This window comes from Macaca nemestrina, chromosome 10 (genome assembly GCF_043159975.1).
Source record: "Macaca nemestrina isolate mMacNem1 chromosome 10, mMacNem.hap1, whole genome shotgun sequence".
Lineage (NCBI taxonomy): Eukaryota > Metazoa > Chordata > Mammalia > Primates > Cercopithecidae > Macaca > Macaca nemestrina.
Window position 1 is genome coordinate 101,183,738 of NC_092134.1, and position 18,637 is coordinate 101,202,374.

The following is an 18,637-nucleotide window of genomic DNA, read 5'->3' on the forward strand; positions in this document are numbered from 1 at the left end:
AAATATCTTTTCTCAGATTCCACAGAAATAAGGCTAGCAAAGAGATCTACGAAACGCAGATGTAACTCTGTGAGATGAATTCACAGAACACTAAGCAGTTTCTCAGAAAGCTTCTTTCCAGATTTCATCTGAGGATATTTCCTTTTTCACCATAGCCCTCTATGGGCTTCCAAATATCACTTTGCCAATTCCACAAGCACTGTCTTAGCGAAAGGCTTCTTGAGGGGCAAGCTGTAACTCTGTGAGATGATTTCACAGAACACAAAGAAGTTTCTCAGAAAGCTTCTTTCTCTGTTAGCGGAGGATATTTCCTTTGGCCCTATAGTCTTCAAAGTGATCCGAAATATCTGTTCTCAGATTCCACAGAAATAAGGCTAGCAAAGAGATCCACGAAATACAGATGTAACTCTGTGAGATGAATTCACAGAACACTAAGCAGTTTCTCAGAAAGCTTCTTTCCAGATTTCATCTGAGGATATTTCCTATTTCACCATAGCCCTCTATGGGCTTCCAAATATCACTTTGCCAATTCCACAAGAACTGTCTTAGCGAAAGGCTTCTTGAGGGGAAAGCTATAACTCTGTGAGATGATTTCACAGAACACAAAGAAGTTTCTCAGAAAGCTTCTTTCTCTTTGTTATCGGAGGATATTTCCTTTGGCCCTATAGTCTTCAAAGGGATCCGAAATATCTGTTCTCAGATTCCACAGAAATAAGGCTAGCAAAGAGATCTACGAAACACAGATGTAACTCTGTGAGATGAATTCACAGAACACTAAGCAGTTTCTCAGAAAGCTTCTTTCCAGATTTCATCTGAGGATATTTCCTTTTTCACCATAGCCCTCTATGGGCTTCCAAATATCACTTTGCCAATTCCACAAGAACTGTCTTAGCGAAAGGCTTCTCGAGGGGAAAGCTGTAACTCTGTGAGATGATTTCACAGAACACAAAGAAGTTTCTCAGAAAGCTTCTTTCTCTTTGTTATCGGAGGATATTTCCTTTGACCCTATAGTCTTCAAAGGGATCCGAAATATCTGTTCTCAGATTCCACAGAAAAAAGGCTAGCAAAGAGATCTACGAAACACAGATGTAACTCTGTGAGATGAATTCACAGAACACTAAGCAGTTTCACAGAAAGCTTCTTTCCAGATTTCATCTGAGGAAATTTCCTTTTTCACCATAGCCCTCTATGGGCTTCCAAATATCACTTTGCCAATTCCACAAGAACTGTCTTAGCGAAAGGCTTCTTGAGGGGAAAGCTGTAATTCTGTGAGATGATTTCACAGAAAACAAAGAAGTTTCTCAGAAAGCTTCTTTCTCTTTGTTATCGGAGGATATTTCCTTTGGCCCTATAGTCTTCAAAGGGATCCGAAATATCTGTTCTCAGATTCCACAGAAATAAGGCTAGCAAAGAGATCTACGAAACACAGATATAACTCTGTGAGATGAATTCACAGAACACTAAGCAGTTTCTCAGAAAGCTTCTTTCCAGATTTCATCTGAGGATATTTCCTTTTTCACCATAGCCCTCTATGGGCTTCCAAATATCACTTTGCCAATTCCACAAGAACTGTCTTAGCGAAAGGCTTCTTCAGGGGAAAGCTGTAACTCTGTAAGACGATTTCACAGAACACAAAGAAGTTTCTCAGAAAGCTTTTTCCCTTTGTTATCGGAGGATATTTCCTTTGGCCCTATAGTCTTCAAAGGGATCCGAAATATCTGTTCTCAGATTCCACAGAAATAAGGCTAGCAAAGAGATCTACGAAACACAGATGTAACTCTGTGAGATGAATTCACAGAACACTAAGCAGTTTCTCAGAAAGCTTCTTTCCAGATTTCATCTGAGGATATTTCCTTTTTCACCATAGCCCTCTATGGGCTTCCAAATATCACTTTGCCAATTCCACAAGAACTGTCTTAGCGAAGGCTTCTTGAGGGGAAAGCTGTAACTCTGTGAGATGATTTCACAGAACACAAAGAAGTTTCTCAGAAAGCTTCTTTCTCTTTGTTATCGGAGGATATTTCCTTTGGCCCTATAGTCTTCAAAGGGATCCGAAATATCTGTTCTCAGATTCCACAGAAATAAGGCTAGCAAAGAGATCTACGAAACACAGATGTAACTCTGTGAGATGAATTCACAGAACACTAAGCAGTTTCTCAGAAAGCTTCTTTCCAGATTTCATCTGAGGATATTTCCTTTTTCACCATAGCCCTCTATGGGCTTCCAAATATCACTTTGCCAATTCCACAAGCACTGTCTTAGCGAAAGGCTTCTTGAGGGGAAAGCTGTAACTCTGTGAGATGATTTCACAGAACACAAAGAAGTTTCTCAGAAAGCTTCTTTCTCTGTTAGCGGAGGATATTTCCTTTGGCCCTATAGTCTTCAAAGTGATCCGAAATATCTGTTCTCAGATTCCACAGAAATAAGGCTAGCAAAGAGATCCACGAAATACAGATGTAACTCTGTGAGATGAATTCACAGAACACTAAGCAGTTTCTCAGAAAGCTTCTTTCCAGATTTCATCTGAGGATATTTCCTATTTCACCATAGCCCTCTATGGGCTTCCAAATATCACTTTGCCAATTCCACAAGAACTGTCTCAGCGAAAGGCTTCTTGAGGGGAAAGCTATAACTCTGTGAGATGATTTCACAGAACACAAAGAAGTTTCTCAGAAAGCTTCTTTCTCTTTGTTATCGGAGGATATTTCCTTTGGCCCTATAGTCTTCAAAGGGATCCGAAATATCTGTTTTCAGATTCCACAGAAATAAGGCTAGCAAAGAGATCTACGAAACACAGATGTAACTCTGTGAGATGAATTCACAGAACACTAAGCAGTTTCTCAGAAAGCTTCTTTCCAGATTTCATCTGAGGATATTTCCTTTTTCACCATAGCCCTCTATGGGCTTCCAAATATCACTTTGCCAATTCCACAAGAACTGTCTTAGCGAAAGGCTTCTCGAGGGGAAAGCTGTAACTCTGTGAGATGATTTCACAGAACACAAAGAAGTTTCTCAGAAAGCTTCTTTCTCTTTGTTATCGGAGGATATTTCCTTTGACCCTATAGTCTTCAAAGGGATCCGAAATATCTGTTCTCAGATTCCACAGAAAAAAGGCTAGCAAAGAGATCTACGAAACACAGATGTAACTCTGTGAGATGAATTCACAGAACACTAAGCAGTTTCACAGAAAGCTTCTTTCCAGATTTCATCTGAGGATATTTCCTTTTTCATCATAGCCCTCTATGGGCTTCCAAATATCACTTTGCCAATTCCACAAGAACTGTCTTAGCGAAAGGCTTCTTGAGGGGAAAGCTGTAACTCTGTAAGACGATTTCACAGAACACAAAGAAGTTTCTCAGAAAGCTTCTTTCTCTTTGTTATCGGAGGATATTTCCTTTGGCCGTATAGTCTTCAAAGGGATCCGAAATATCTGTTCTCAGATTCCACAGAAATAAGGCTAGCAAAGAGATCTACGAAACACAGATGTAACTCTGTGAGATGAATTCACAGAACACGAAGCAGTTTCTCAGAAAGCTTCTTTCCAGATTTCATCTGAGGATATTTCCTTTTTCACCATAGCCCTCTATGGGCTTCCAAATATCACTTTGCCAATTCCACAAGAACTGTCTTAGCGAAAGGCTTCTTGAGGGGAAAGCTGTAATTCTGTGAGATGATTTCACAGAAAACAAAGAAGTTTCTCAGAAAGCTTCTTTCTCTTTGTTATCGGAGGATATTTCCTTTGGCCCTATAGTCTTCAAAGGGATCCGAAATATCTGTTCTCAGATTCCACAGAAATAAGGCTAGCAAAGAGATCTACGAAACACAGATGTAACTCTGTGAGATGAATTCACAGAACACTAAGCAGTTTCTCAGAAAGCTTCTTTCCAGATTTCATCTGAGGATATTTCCTTTTTCACCATAGCCCTCTATGGGCTTCCAAATATCACTTTGCCAATTCCACAAGAACTGTCTTAGCGAAAGGCTTCTTGAGGGGAAAGCTGTAACTCTGTGAGATGATTTCACAGAACACAAAGAAGTTTCTCAGAAAGCTTCTTTCTCTTTGTTATCGGAGGATATTTCCTTTGGCCCTATAGTCTTCAAAGGGATCCGAAATATCTGTTCTCAGATTCCACAGAAATAAGGCTAGCAAAGAGATCTACGAAACACAGATGTAACTCTGTGAGATGAATTCACAGAACACTAAGCAGTTTCTCAGAAAGCTTCTTTCCAGATTTCATCTGAGGATATTTCCTTTTTCACCATAGCCCTCTATGGGCTTCCAAATATCACTTTGCCAATTCCACAAGAACTGTCTTAGCGAAAGGCTTCTTGAGGGGAAAGCTGTAACTCTGTAAGACGATTTCACAGAACACAAAGAAGTTTCTCAGAAAGCTTCTTTCTCTTTGTTATCGGAGGATATTTCCTTTGGCCCTATAGTCTTCAAAGGGATCCGAAATATCTGTTCTCAGATTCCACAGAAATAAGGCTAGCAAATAGATCTACGAAACACAGATGTAACTCTGTGAGATGAATTCACAGAACACTAAGCAGTTTCTCAGAAAGCTTCTTTCCAGATTTCATCTGAGGATATTTCCTATTTCACCATAGACCTCTATGTTCTTCCAAATATCACTTTGCCAATTCCACAAGAACTGTCTTAGCGAAAGGCTTCTTGAGGGGAAAGCTGTAACTCTGTGAGATGATTTCACAGAACACAAAGAAGTTTCTCAGAAAGCTTCTTTCTCTTTGTTATCGGAGGATATTTCCTTTGACCCTATAGTCTTCAAAGGGATCCGAAATATCTGTTCTCAGATTCCACAGAAATAAGGCTAGCAAAGAGATCTACGAAACACAGATGTAACTCTGTGAGATGTATTCACAGAACACTAAGCAGTTTCTCAGAAAGCTTCCTTCCAGATTTCATCTGAGGATATTTCCTATTTCACCATAGCCCTCTATGGGCTTCCAAATATCACTTTGCCAATTACACAAGAACTGTCTTAGCGAAAGGCTTCTTGAGGGGAAAGCTACAACTCTGTGAGATGATTTCACAGAACACGAAGAAGTTTCTCAGAAAGCTTCTTTCTCTTTGTTAGCGCAGGATATTTGCTTTGGCCCTATAGTCTTCAAAGGGATCCGAAATAACTGTTCTCAGATTCCACAGAAATAAGGCTAGCAAAGAGATCTACGAAACACAGATGTAACTCTGTGAGATGAATTCACAGAACACTAAGCAGTTTCTCAGAAAGCTTCTTTCCAGATTTCATCTGAGGATATTTCCTTTTTCACCATAGCCCTCTATGGGCTTCCAAATATCACTTTGCCAATTCCACAAGAACTGTCTTAGCGAAAGGCTTCTTTAGGGGAAAGCTGTAACTCTGTGAGATGATTTCACAGAACACAAAGAAGTTTCTCAGAAAGCTTCTTTCTCTGTTAGCGGAGGATATTTCCTTTGGCCCTATAGTCTTCAAAGGGATCCGAAATATCTGTTCTCAGATTCCACAGAAATAAGGCTAGCAAAGAGATCTACGAAACACAGATGTAACTCTGTGAGATGAATTCACAGAACACTAAGCAGTTTCTCAGAAAGCTTCTTTCCAGATTTCATCTGAGGATATTTCCTTTTTCACCATAGCCCTCTATGGGCTTCCAAATATCACTTTGCCAATTCCACAAGAACTGTCTTAGCGAAAGGCTTCTTGAGGGGAAAGCTGTAACTCTGTGAGATGATTTCACAGAACACAAAGAAGTTTCTCAGAAAGCTTCTTTCTCTTTGTTATCGGAGGATATTTCCTTTGGCCCTATAGTCTTCAAAGGGATCCGAAATATCTGTTCTCAGATTCCACAGAAAAAATGCTAGCAAAGAGATCTACGAAACACAGATGTAACTCTGTGAGATGAATTCACAGAACACTAAGCAGTTTCACAGAAAGCTTCTTTCCAGATTTCATCTGAGGATATTTCCTTTTTCACCATAGCCCTCTATGGGCTTCCAAATATCACTTTGCCCATTCCACAAGAACTGTCTTAGCGAAAGGCTTCTTGAGGGGAAAGCTGTAACTCTGTAAGACGATTTCACAGAACACAAAGAAGTTTCTCAGAAAGCTTCTTTCTCTTTGTTATCGGAGGATATTTCCTTTGGCCCTATAGTCTTCAAAGGGATCGGAAATATCTGTTCTCAGATTCCACAGAAATAAGGCTAGCAAAGAGATCAACGAAACACAGATGTAACTCTGTGAGATGAATTCACAGAACACTAAGCAGTTTCTCAGAAAGCTTCCTTCCAGATTTCATCTGAGGATATTTCCTTTTTCACCATAGCCCTCTATGGGCTTCCAAATATCACTTTGCCAATTCCACAAGAACTCTCTTAGCGAAAGGCTTCTTGAGGGGAAAGCTATAACTCTGTGAGATGATTTCACAGAACACAAAGAAGTTTCTCAGAAAGCTTCTTTCTCTTTGTTATCGGAGGATATTTCCTTTGGCCCTATAGTCTTCAAAGGGATCCGAAATATCTGTTCTCAGATTCCACAGAAATAAGGCTAGCAAAGAGATCTACGAAACACAGATGTAACTCTGTGAGATGAATTCACAGAACACTAAGCAGTTTCCCAGAAAGCTTCTTTCCAGATTTCATCTGAGGATATTTCCTTTTTCACCATAGCCCTCTATGGGCTTCCAAATATCACTTTGCCAATTCCACAAGAACTGTCTTAGCGAAAGGCTTCTTGAGGGGAAAGCTGTAACTCTGTGAGGTGATTTCACAGAACACAAAGAAGTTTCTCAGAAAGCTTCTTTCTCTTTGTTAGCGGAGGATATTTCCTTTGGCCCTATAGTCTTCAAAGGGATCCGAAATATCTGTTCTCAGATTCCACAGAAATAAGGCTAGCAAAGAGATCCACGAAATACAGATGTAACTCTGTGAGATGAATTCACAGAACACTAAGCAGTTTCTCAGAAAGCTTCTTTCCAGATTTCATCTGAGGATATTTCCTATTTCACCATAGCCCTCTATGGGCTTCCAAATATCACTTTGCCAATTCCACAAGAACTGTCTTAGCGAAAGGCTTCTTGAGGGGAAAGCTGTAACTCTGTGAGATGATTTCACAGAACACAAAGAAGTTTCTCAGAAAGCTTCTTTCTCTTTGTTATCGGAGGATATTTCCTTTGGCCCTCTAGCCTTCAAAGGGATCCGAAATATCTGTTCTCAGATTCCACAGAAATAAGGCTAGCAAAGAGATCTACGAAACACAGATGTAACTCTGTGAGATGAATTCACAGAACACTAAGCAGTTTCTCAAAAAGCTTCTTTCCATGTTTCATCTGAGCATATTTCCTTTCTCACCATAGCCCTCTATGGGCTTCCAAATATCACTTTGCCAATTCCACAAGAAGTGTCTTAGCGAAAGGCTTCTTGAGGGGAATGCTGTAACTCTGTGAGATGATTTCACAGAACACAAAGAAGTTTCTCAGAAAGCTTCTTTCTCTTTGTTATCGGAGGATATTTCCTTTGGCCCTATAGCCTTCAAAGGGATCCGAAATATCTGTTCTCAGATTCCACAGAAATAAGGCTAGCAAAGAGATCTACGAAACACAGATGTAACTCTGTGAGATGAATTTACAGAACACTAAGCAGTTTCTCAGAAAGCTTCTTTCCAGATTTCATCTGAGGATATTTCCTTTTTCACCATAGCCCTCTATGGGCTTCCAAATATCACTTTGCCAATTCCACAAGAACTGTCTTAGCGAAAGGCTTCTTCAGGGGAAAGCTGTAACTCTGTGAGATGATTTCACAGAACACAAAGAAGTTTCTCAGAAAGCTTCTTTCTCTTTGTTATCGGAGGATATTTCCTTTGGCCCTATAGTCTTCAAAGGGATCCGAAATATCTGTTCTCAGATTCCACAGAAATAAGGCTAGCAAAGAGATCTACGAAACACAGATGTAACTCTGTGAGATGAATTCACAGAACACTAAGCAGTTTCTCAGAAAGCTTCTTTCCAGATTTCATCTGAGGATATTTCCTTTTTCACCATAGCCCTCTATGGGCTTCCAAATATCACTTTGCCAATTCCACAAGAACTGTCTTAGCGAAAGGCTTCTTGAGGGGAAAGCTATAACTCTGTGAGATGATTTCACAGAACACAAAGAAGTTTCTCAGAAAGCTTCTTTCTCTTTGTTATCGGAGGATATTTCCTTTGGCCCTATAGCCTTCAAAGGGATCCGAAATATCTGTTCTCAGATTCCACAGAAATAAGGCTAGCAAAGAGATCTACGAAACACAGATGTAACTCTGTGAGACGAATTCACAGAACACTAAGAAGTTTCTCAGAAAGCTTCTTTCCAGATTTCATCTGAGGATATTTCCTTTTTCACCATAGCCCTCTATGGGCTTCCAAATATCACTTTGCCAATTCCACAAGCACTGTCTTAGCGAAAGGCTTCTTGAGGAGAAAGCTGTAACTCTGTGAGATGATTTCACAGAACACAAAGAAGTTTCTCAGAAAGCTTCTTTCTCTGTTAGCGGAGGATATTTCCTTTGGCCCTGTAGTCTTCAAAGGGATCCGAAATATCTGTTCTCAGATTCCACAGAAATAAGGCTAGCAAAGAGATCCACGAAATACAGATGTAACTCTGTGAGATGAATTCACAGAACACTAAGCAGTTTCTCAGAAAGCTTCTTTCCAGATTTCATCTGAGGATATTTCCTATTTCACCATAGCCCTCTTTGGGCTTCCAAATATCACTTTGCCAATTCCACAAGAACTGTCTTAGCGAAAGGCTTCTTGAGGGGAAAGCTATAACTCTGTGAGGTGATTTCACAGAACACAAAGAAGTTTCTCAGAAAGCTTCTTTCTCTTTGTTATCGGAGGATATTTCCTTTGGCCCTATAGTCTTCAAAGGGATCCGAAATATCTGTTCTCAGATTCCACAGAAATAAGGCTAGCAAAGAGATCTACGAAACACAGATGTAACTCTGTGAGATGAATTCACAGAACACTAAGCAGTTTCTCAGAAAGCTTCTTTCCAGATTTCATCTGAGGATATTTCCTTTTTCACCATAGCCCTCTATGGGCTTCCAAATATCACTTTGCCAATTCCACAAGAACTGTCTTAGCGAAAGGCTTCTTGAGGGGAAAGCTGTAACTCTGTGAGATGATTTCACAGAACACAAAGAAGTTTCTCAGAAAGCTTCTTTCTCTTTGTTATCGGAGAATATTTCCTTTGGCCCTATAGTTTTCAAAGGGATCCGAAATATCTGTTCTCAGATTCCACAGAAATAAGGCTAGCAAAGAGATCTACGAAACACAGATGTAACTCTGTGAGATGAATTCACAGAACACTAAGCAGTTTCTCAGAAAGCTTCTTTCCAGATTTCATATGAGGATATTTCCTATTTCACCATAGCCCTCTATGGGCTTCCAAATATCACTTTGCCAATTCCACAAGAACTGTCTTAGCAAAGGCTTCTTGAGGGGAAAGCTATAACTCTGTGAGATGATTTCACAGAATACAAAGAAGTTTCTCAGAAAGCTTCTTTCTCTTTGTTATCGGAGGATATTTCCTTTGGCCCTATAGTCTTCAAAGGGATCCGAAATATCTGTTCTCAGATTCCACAGAAATAAGGCTAGCAAAGAGATGTACGAAACACAGATGTAACTCTGTGAGATGAATTCACAGAACACTAAGCAGTTTCTCAGAAAGCTTCTTTCCAGATTTCATCTGAGGATATTTCCTTTTTCACCATAGCCCTCTATGGGCTTCCAAATATCACTTTGCCAATTCCAAAAGAACTGTCTTAGCGAAAGGCTTCTTGAGGGGAAAGCTATAACTCTGTGAGATGATTTCACAGAACACAAAGAAGTTTCTCAGAAAGCTTCTTTCTCTTTGTTATCGGAGGATATTTCCTTTGGCCCTATAGTCTTCAAATGGATTCGAAATATCTGTTCTCAGATTCCACAGAAATAAGGCTAGCAAAGAGATCTACGAAACACAGATGTAACTCTGTGAGACGAATTCACAGAACACTAAGAAGTTTCTCAGAAAGCTTCTTTCCAGATTTCATCTGAGGATATTTCCTTTTTCACCATAGCCCTCTATGGGCTTCCAAATATCACTTTGCCAATTCCACAAGCACTGTCTTAGCGAAAGGCTTCTTGAGGAGAAAGCTGTAACTCTGTGAGATGATTTCACAGAACACAAAGAAGTTTCTCAGAAAGCTTCTTTCTCTGTTAGCGGAGGATATTTCCTTTGGCCCTGTAGTCTTCAAAGGGATCCGAAATATCTGTTCTCAGATTCCACAGAAATAAGGCTAGCAAAGAGATCCACGAAATACAGATGTAACTCTGTGAGATGAATTCACAGAACACTAAGCAGTTTCTCAGAAAGCTTCTTTCCAGATTTCATCTGAGGATATTTCCTATTTCACCATAGCCCTCTTTGGGCTTCCAAATATCACTTTGCCAATTCCACAAGAACTGTCTTAGCGAAAGGCTTCTTGAGGGGAAAGCTATAACTCTGTGAGGTGATTTCACAGAACACAAAGAAGTTTCTCAGAAAGCTTCTTTCTCTTTGTTATCGGAGGATATTTCCTTTGGCCCTATAGTCTTCAAAGGGATCCGAAATATCTGTTCTCAGATTCCACAGAAATAAGGCTAGCAAAGAGATCTACGAAACACAGATGTAACTCTGTGAGATGAATTCACAGAACACTAAGCAGTTTCTCAGAAAGCTTCTTTCCAGATTTCATCTGAGGATATTTCCTTTTTCACCATAGCCCTCTATGGGCTTCCAAATATCACTTTGCCAATTCCACAAGAACTGTCTTAGCGAAAGGCTTCTTGAGGGGAAAGCTGTAACTCTGTGAGATGATTTCACAGAACACAAAGAAGTTTCTCAGAAAGCTTCTTTCTCTTTGTTATCGGAGAATATTTCCTTTGGCCCTATAGTTTTCAAAGGGATCCGAAATATCTGTTCTCAGATTCCACAGAAATAAGGCTAGCAAAGAGATCTACGAAACACAGATGTAACTCTGTGAGATGAATTCACAGAACACTAAGCAGTTTCTCAGAAAGCTTCTTTCCAGATTTCATATGAGGATATTTCCTATTTCACCATAGCCCTCTATGGGCTTCCAAATATCACTTTGCCAATTCCACAAGAACTGTCTTAGCAAAGGCTTCTTGAGGGGAAAGCTATAACTCTGTGAGATGATTTCACAGAATACAAAGAAGTTTCTCAGAAAGCTTCTTTCTCTTTGTTATCGGAGGATATTTCCTTTGGCCCTATAGTCTTCAAAGGGATCCGAAATATCTGTTCTCAGATTCCACAGAAATAAGGCTAGCAAAGAGATGTACGAAACACAGATGTAACTCTGTGAGATGAATTCACAGAACACTAAGCAGTTTCTCAGAAAGCTTCTTTCCAGATTTCATCTGAGGATATTTCCTTTTTCACCATAGCCCTCTATGGGCTTCCAAATATCACTTTGCCAATTCCAAAAGAACTGTCTTAGCGAAAGGCTTCTTGAGGGGAAAGCTATAACTCTGTGAGATGATTTCACAGAACACAAAGAAGTTTCTCAGAAAGCTTCTTTCTCTTTGTTATCGGAGGATATTTCCTTTGGCCCTATAGTCTTCAAATGGATTCGAAATATCTGTTCTCAGATTCCACAGAAATAAGGCTAGCAAAGAGATCTATGAAACACAGATGTAACTCTGTGAGATGAATTCACAGAACACTAAGCAGTTTCCCAGAAAGCTTCTTTCCAGATTTCATCTGAGGATATTTCCTTTTTCACCATAGCCCTCTATGGGCTTCCAAATATCACTTTGCCAATTCCACAAGAACTGTCTTAGCGAAAGGCTTCTTGAGGGGAAAGCTGTAACTCTGTGAGATGATTTCACAGAACACAAAGAAGTTTCTCAGAAAGCTTCTTTCTCTTTGTTAGCGGAGGATATTTCCTTTGGCCCTATAGTCTTCAAAGGGATCCGAAATATCTGTTCTCAGATTCCACAGAAATAAGGCTAGCAAAGAGATCCACGAAATACAGATGTAACTCTGTGAGATGAATTCAAAGAACACTAAGCAGTTTCTCAGAAAGCTTCTTTCCAGATTTCATCTGAGGATATTTCCTATTTCACCATAGCCCTCTATGGGCTTCCAAATATCACTTTGCCAATTCCACAACAACTGTCTTAGCGAAAGGCTTCTTGAGGGGAAAGCTGTAACTCTGTGAGATGATTTCACAGAACACAAAGAAGTTTCTCAGAAAGCTTCTTTCTCTTTGTTATCGGAGGATATTTCCTTTGGCCCTCTAGCCTTCAAAGGGATCCGAAATATCTGTTCTCAGATTCCACAGAAATAAGGCTAGCAAAGAGATCTACGAAACACAGATGTAACTCTGTGAGATGAATTCACAGAACACTAAGCACTTTCTCAAAAAGCTTCTTTCCATGTTTCATCTGAGCATATTTCCTTTTTCACCATAGCCCTCTATGGGCTTCCAAATATCACTTTGCCAATTCCACAAGAACTGTCTTAGCGAAAGGCTTCTTGAGGGGAAAGCTGTAACTCTGTGAGATGATTTCACAGAACACAAAGAAGTTTCTCAGAAAGCTTCTTTCTCTTTGTTATCGGAGGATATTTCCTTTGGCCCTCTAGCCTTCAAAGGGATCCGAAATATCTGTTCTCAGATTCCACAGAAATAAGGCTAGCAAAGAGATCTACGAAACACAGATGTAACTCTGTGAGATGAATTCACAGAACACTAAGCAGTTTCTAAGAAAGCTTCTTTCCAGATTTCATCTGAGGATATTTCCTTTTTCACCATAGCCCTCTATGGGCTTCCAAATATCACTTTGCCAATTCCACAAGAACAGTCTTAGCGAAAGGCTTCTTGAGGGGAAAGCTGTAACTCTGTGAGATGATTTCACAGAACACAAAGAAGTTTCTCAGAAAGCTTCTTTCTCTTTGTTATCGGAGGATATTTCCTTTGGCCCTATAGTCTTCAAAGGGATCCGAAATATCTGTTCTCAGATTCCACAGAAATAAGGGTAGCAAAGAGATCTACGTAACACAGAGATAACTCTGTGAGATGAATTCACAGAACACTAAGCAATTTCTCAGAAAGCTTCTTTCCAGATTTCATCTGAGGATATTTCCTTTTTCACCATAGCCCTCTATGGGCTTCCAAATATCACTTTGCCAATTCCACAAGAACTGTCTTAGCGAAAGGCTTCTTGAGGGGAAAGCTGTAACTCTGTAAGACGATTTCACAGAACACAAAGAAGTTTCTCAGAAAGCTTCTTTCTCCTTGTTATCGGAGGATATTTCCTTTGGCACTATAGTCTTCAAAGGGATCCGAAATATCTATTCTCATATTCCACAGAAATAAGGCTAGCAAAGAGATCTACGAAACACAGATGTAACTCTGTGAGATGAATTCACAGAACACTAAGCAGTTTCTCAGAAAGCTTCTTTCCAGATTTCATCTGAGGATATTTCCTTTTTCACCATAGCCCTCTATGGGCTTCCAAATATCACTTTGCCAATTCCACAAGAACTGTCTTAGCGAAAGGCTTCTTGAGGGTAAAGCTGTAACTCTGTGAGATGATTTCACAGAACACGAAGAAGTTTCTCAGAAAGCTTCTTTCTCTTTGTTATCGGAGGATATTTCCTTTGTCCCTATAGTCTTCAAAGGGATCCGAAATATCTGTTCTCAGATTCCACAGAAATAAGGCTAGCAAAGAGATCTACGAAACACAGATGTAACTCTGTGAGATGAATTCACAGAACACTAAGCAGTTTCTCAGAAAGCTTCTTTCCAGATTTCATCTGAGGATATTTCCTATTTCACCATAGCCCTCTATGGGCTTCCAAATATCACTTTGCCAATTCCACAAGAACTGTCTTAGCGAAAGGCTTCTTGAGGGGAAAGCTATAACTCTGTGAGATGATTTCACAGAATACAAAGAAGTTTCTCAGAAAGCTTCTTTCTCTTTGTTATCGGAGGATATTTCCTTTGGCCCTATAGTCTTCAAAGGGATCCGAAATATCTGTTCTCAGATTCCACAGAAATAAGGCTAGCAAAGAGATCTACGAAACACAGATGTAACTCTGTGAGATGAATTCACAGAACACTAAGCAGTTTCTCAGAAAGCTTCTTTCCAGATTTCATCTGAGGATATTTCCTTTTTCACCATAGCCCTCTATGGGCTTCCAAATATCACTTTGCCAATTCCACAAGAACTGTCTTAGCGAAAGGCTTCTTGAGGGGAAAGCTGTAACTCTGTAAGACGATTTCACAGAACACAAAGAAGTTTCTCAGAAGGCTTCTTTCTCTTTGTTATCGGAGGATATTTCCTTTGGCCCTATAGTCTTCAAAGGGATCCGAAATATCTGTTCTCAGATTCCACAGAAATAAGGCTAGCAAAGAGATCTACGAAACACAGATGTAACTCTGTGAGATGAATTCACAGAACACTAAGCAGTTTCTCAGAAAGCTTCTTTCCAGATTTCATCTGAGGATATTTCCTATTTCACCATAGCCCTCTATGTTCTTCCAAATATCACTTTGCCAATTCCACAAGAACTGTCTTAGCGAAAGGCTTCTTGAGGGGAAAGCTGTAACTCTGTGAGATGATTTCACAGAACACAAAGAAGTTTCTCAGAAAGCTTCTTTCTCTTTGTTATCGGAGGATATTTCCTTTGACCCTATAGTCTTCAAAGGGATCCGAAATATCTGTTCTCAGATTCCACAGAAATAAGGCTAGCAAAGAGATCTACGAAACACAGATGTAACTCTGTGAGATGTATTCACAGAACACTAAGCAGTTTCTCAGAAAGCTTCCTTCCAGATTTCATCTGAGGATATTTCCTATTTCACCATAGCCCTCTATGGGCTTCCAAATATCACTTTGCCAATTACACAAGAACTGTCTTAGCGAAAGGCTTCTTGAGGGGAAAGCTACAACTCTGTGAGATGATTTCACAGAACACGAAGAAGTTTCTCAGAAAGCTTCTTTCTCTTTGTTAGCGCAGGATATTTGCTTTGGCCCTATAGTCTTCAAAGGGATCCGAAATAACTGTTCTCAGATTCCACAGAAATAAGGCTAGCAAAGAGATCTACGAAACACAGATGTAACTCTGTGAGATGAATTCACAGAACACTAAGCAGTTTCTCAGAAAGCTTCTTTCCAGATTTCATCTGAGGATATTTCCTTTTTCACCATAGCCCTCTATGGGCTTCCAAATATCACTTTGCCAATTCCACAAGAACTGTCTTAGCGAAAGGCTTCTTTAGGGGAAAGCTGTAACTCTGTGAGATGATTTCACAGAACACAAAGAAGTTTCTCAGAAAGATTCTTTCTCTTTGTTATCGGAGGATATTTCCTTTGGCCCTATAGTCTTCAAAGGGATCCGAAATATCTGTTCTCAGATTCCACAGAAATAAGGCTAGCAAAGAGATCTACGAAACACAGATGTAACTCTGTGAGATGAATTCACAGAACACTAAGCAGTTTCTCAGAAAGCTTCTTTCCAGATTTCATCTGAGGATATTTCCTTTTTCACCATAGCCCTCTATGGGCTTCCAAATATCACTTTGCCAATTCCACAAGAACTGTCTTAGCGAAAGGCTTCTTGATGGGAAAGCTGTAACTCTGTGAGATGATTTCACAGAACACAAAGAAGTTTCTCAGAAAGCTTCTTTCTCTTTGTTATCGGAGGATATTTCCTTTGGCCCTATAGTCTTCAAAGGGATCCGAAATATCTGTTCTCAGATTCCACAGAAAAAAGGCTAGCAAAGAGATCTACGAAACACAGATGTAACTCTGTGAGATGAATTCACAGAACACTAAGCAGTTTCACAGAAAGCTTCTTTCCAGATTTCATCTGAGGATATTTCCTTTTTCACCATAGCCCTCTATGGGCTTCCAAATATCACTTTGCCAATTCCACAAGAACTGTCTTAGCGAAAGGCTTCTTGAGGGGAAAGCTGTAAATCTGTAAGACGATTTCACAGAACACAAAGAAGTTTCTCAGAAAGCTTCTTTCTCTTTGTTTTCGGAGGATATTTCCTTTGGCCCTATAGTCTTCAAAGGGATCGGAAATATCTGTTCTCAGATTCCACAGAAATAAGGCTAGCAAAGATATCAACGAAACACAGATGTAACTCTGTGAGATGAATTCACAGAACACTAAGCAGTTTCTCAGAAAGCTTCTTTCCAGATTTCATCTGAGGATATTTCCTTTTTCACCATAGCCCTCTATGGGCTTCCAAATATCACTTTGCCAATTCCACAAGAACTCTCTTAGCGAAAGGCTTCTTGAGGGGAAAGCTATAACTCTGTGAGATGATTTCGCAGAACACAAAGAAGTTTCTCAGAAAGCTTCTTTCTCTTTGTTATCGGAGGATATTTCCTTTGGCCCTATAGTCTTCAAAGGGATCCGAAATATCTGTTCTCAGATTCCACAGAAATAAGGCTAGCAAAGAGATCTACGAAACACAGATGTAACTCTGTGAGATGAATTCACAGAACACTAAGCAGTTTCTCAGAAAGCTTCTTTCCAGATTTCATCTGAGGATATTTCCTTTTTCACCATAGCCCTCTATGGGCTTCCAATATCATTTTGCCAATTCCACAAGAACTGTCTTAGCGAAAGGCTTCTTGAGGGGAAAGCTGTAACTCTGTGAGATGATTTCACAGAACACAAAGAAGTTTCTCAGAAAGCTTCTTTCTCTTTGTTATCGGAGGATATTTCCTTTGGCCCTATAGTCTTCAAAGGGATCCGAAATATCTGTTCTCAGATTCCACAGAAAAAATGCTAGCAAAGAGATCTACGAAACACAGATGTAACTCTGTGAGATGAATTCACAGAACACTAAGCAGTTTCACAGAAAGCTTCTTTCCAGATTTCATCTGAGGATATTTCCTTTTTCACCATAGCCCTCTATGGGCTTCCAAATATCACTTTGCCCATTCCACAAGAACTGTCTTAGCGAAAGGCTTCTTGAGGGGAAAGCTGTAACTCTGTAAGACGATTTCACAGAACACAAAGAAGTTTCTCAGAAAGCTTCTTTCTCTTTGTTATCAGAGGATATTTCCTTTGGCCCTATAGTCTTCAAAGGGATCGGAAATATCTGTTCTCAGATTCCACAGAAATAAGGCTAGCAAAGAGATCAACGAAACACAGATGTAACTCTGTGAGATGAATTCACAGAACACTAAGCAGTTTCTTCAGAAAGCTTCCTTCCAGATTTCATCTGAGGATATTTCCTTTTTCACCATAGCCCTCTATGGGCTTCCAAATATCACTTTGCCAATTCCACAAAAACTCTCTTAGCGAAAGGCTTCTTGAGGGGAAAGCTATAACTCTGTGAGATGATTTCACAGAACACAAAGAAGTTTCTCAGAAAGCTTCTTTCTCTTTGTTATCGGAGGATATTTCCTTTGGCCCTATAGTCTTCAAAGGGATCCGAAATATCTGTTCTCAGATTCCACAGAAATAAGGCTAGCAAAGAGATCTACGAAACACAGATGTAACTCTGTGAGATGAATTCACAGAACACTAAGCAGTTTCCCAGAAAGCTTCTTTCCAGATTTCATCTGAGGATATTTCCTTTTTCACCATAGCCCTCTATGGGCTTCCAAATATCACTTTGCCAATTCCACAAGAACTGTCTTAGCGAAAGGCTTCTTTAGGGGAAAGCTGTAACTCTGTAAGACGATTTCACAGAACACAAAGAAGTTTCTCAGAAAGCTTCTTTCTCTTTGTTATCGGAGGATATTTCCTTTGGCCCTATAGTCTTCAAAGGGATCGGAAATATCTGTTCTCAGATTCCACAGAAATAAGGCTAGCAAAGAGATCAACGAAACACAGATGTAACTCTGTGAGATGAATTCACAGAACACTAAGCAGTTTCTCAGAAAGCTTCCTTCCAGATTTCATCTGAGGATATTTCCTTTTTCACCATAGCCCTCTATGGGCTTCCAAATATCACTTTGCCAATTCCACAAAAACTCTCTTAGCGAAAGGCTTCTTGAGGGGAAAGCTATAACTCTGTGAGATGATTTCACAGAACACAAAGAAGTTTCTCAGAAAGCTTCTTTCTCTTTGTTATCGGAGGATATTTCCTTTGGCCCTATAGTCTTCAAAGGGATCCGAAATATCTGTTCTCAGATTCCACAGAAATAAGGCTAGCAAAGAGATCTACGAAACACAGATGTAACTCTGTGAGATGAATTCACAGAACACTAAGCAGTTTCCCAGAAAGCTTCTTTCCAGATTTCATCTGAGGATATTTCCTTTTTCACCATAGCCCTCTATGGGCTTCCAAATATCACTTTGCCAATTCCACAAGAACTGTCTTAGCGAAAGGCTTCTTGAGGGGAAAGCTGTAACTCTGTGAGGTGATTTCACAGAACACAAAGAAGTTTCTCAGAAAGCTTCTTTCTCTTTGTTAGCGGAGGATATTTCCTTTGGCCCTATAGTCTTCAAAGGGATCCGAAATATCTGTTCTCAGATTCCACAGAAATAAGGCTAGCAAAGAGATCTACGAAACACAGATGTAACTCTGTGAGATGAATTCACAGAACACTAAGCAGTTTCTCAGAAAGCTTCTTTCCAGATTTCATA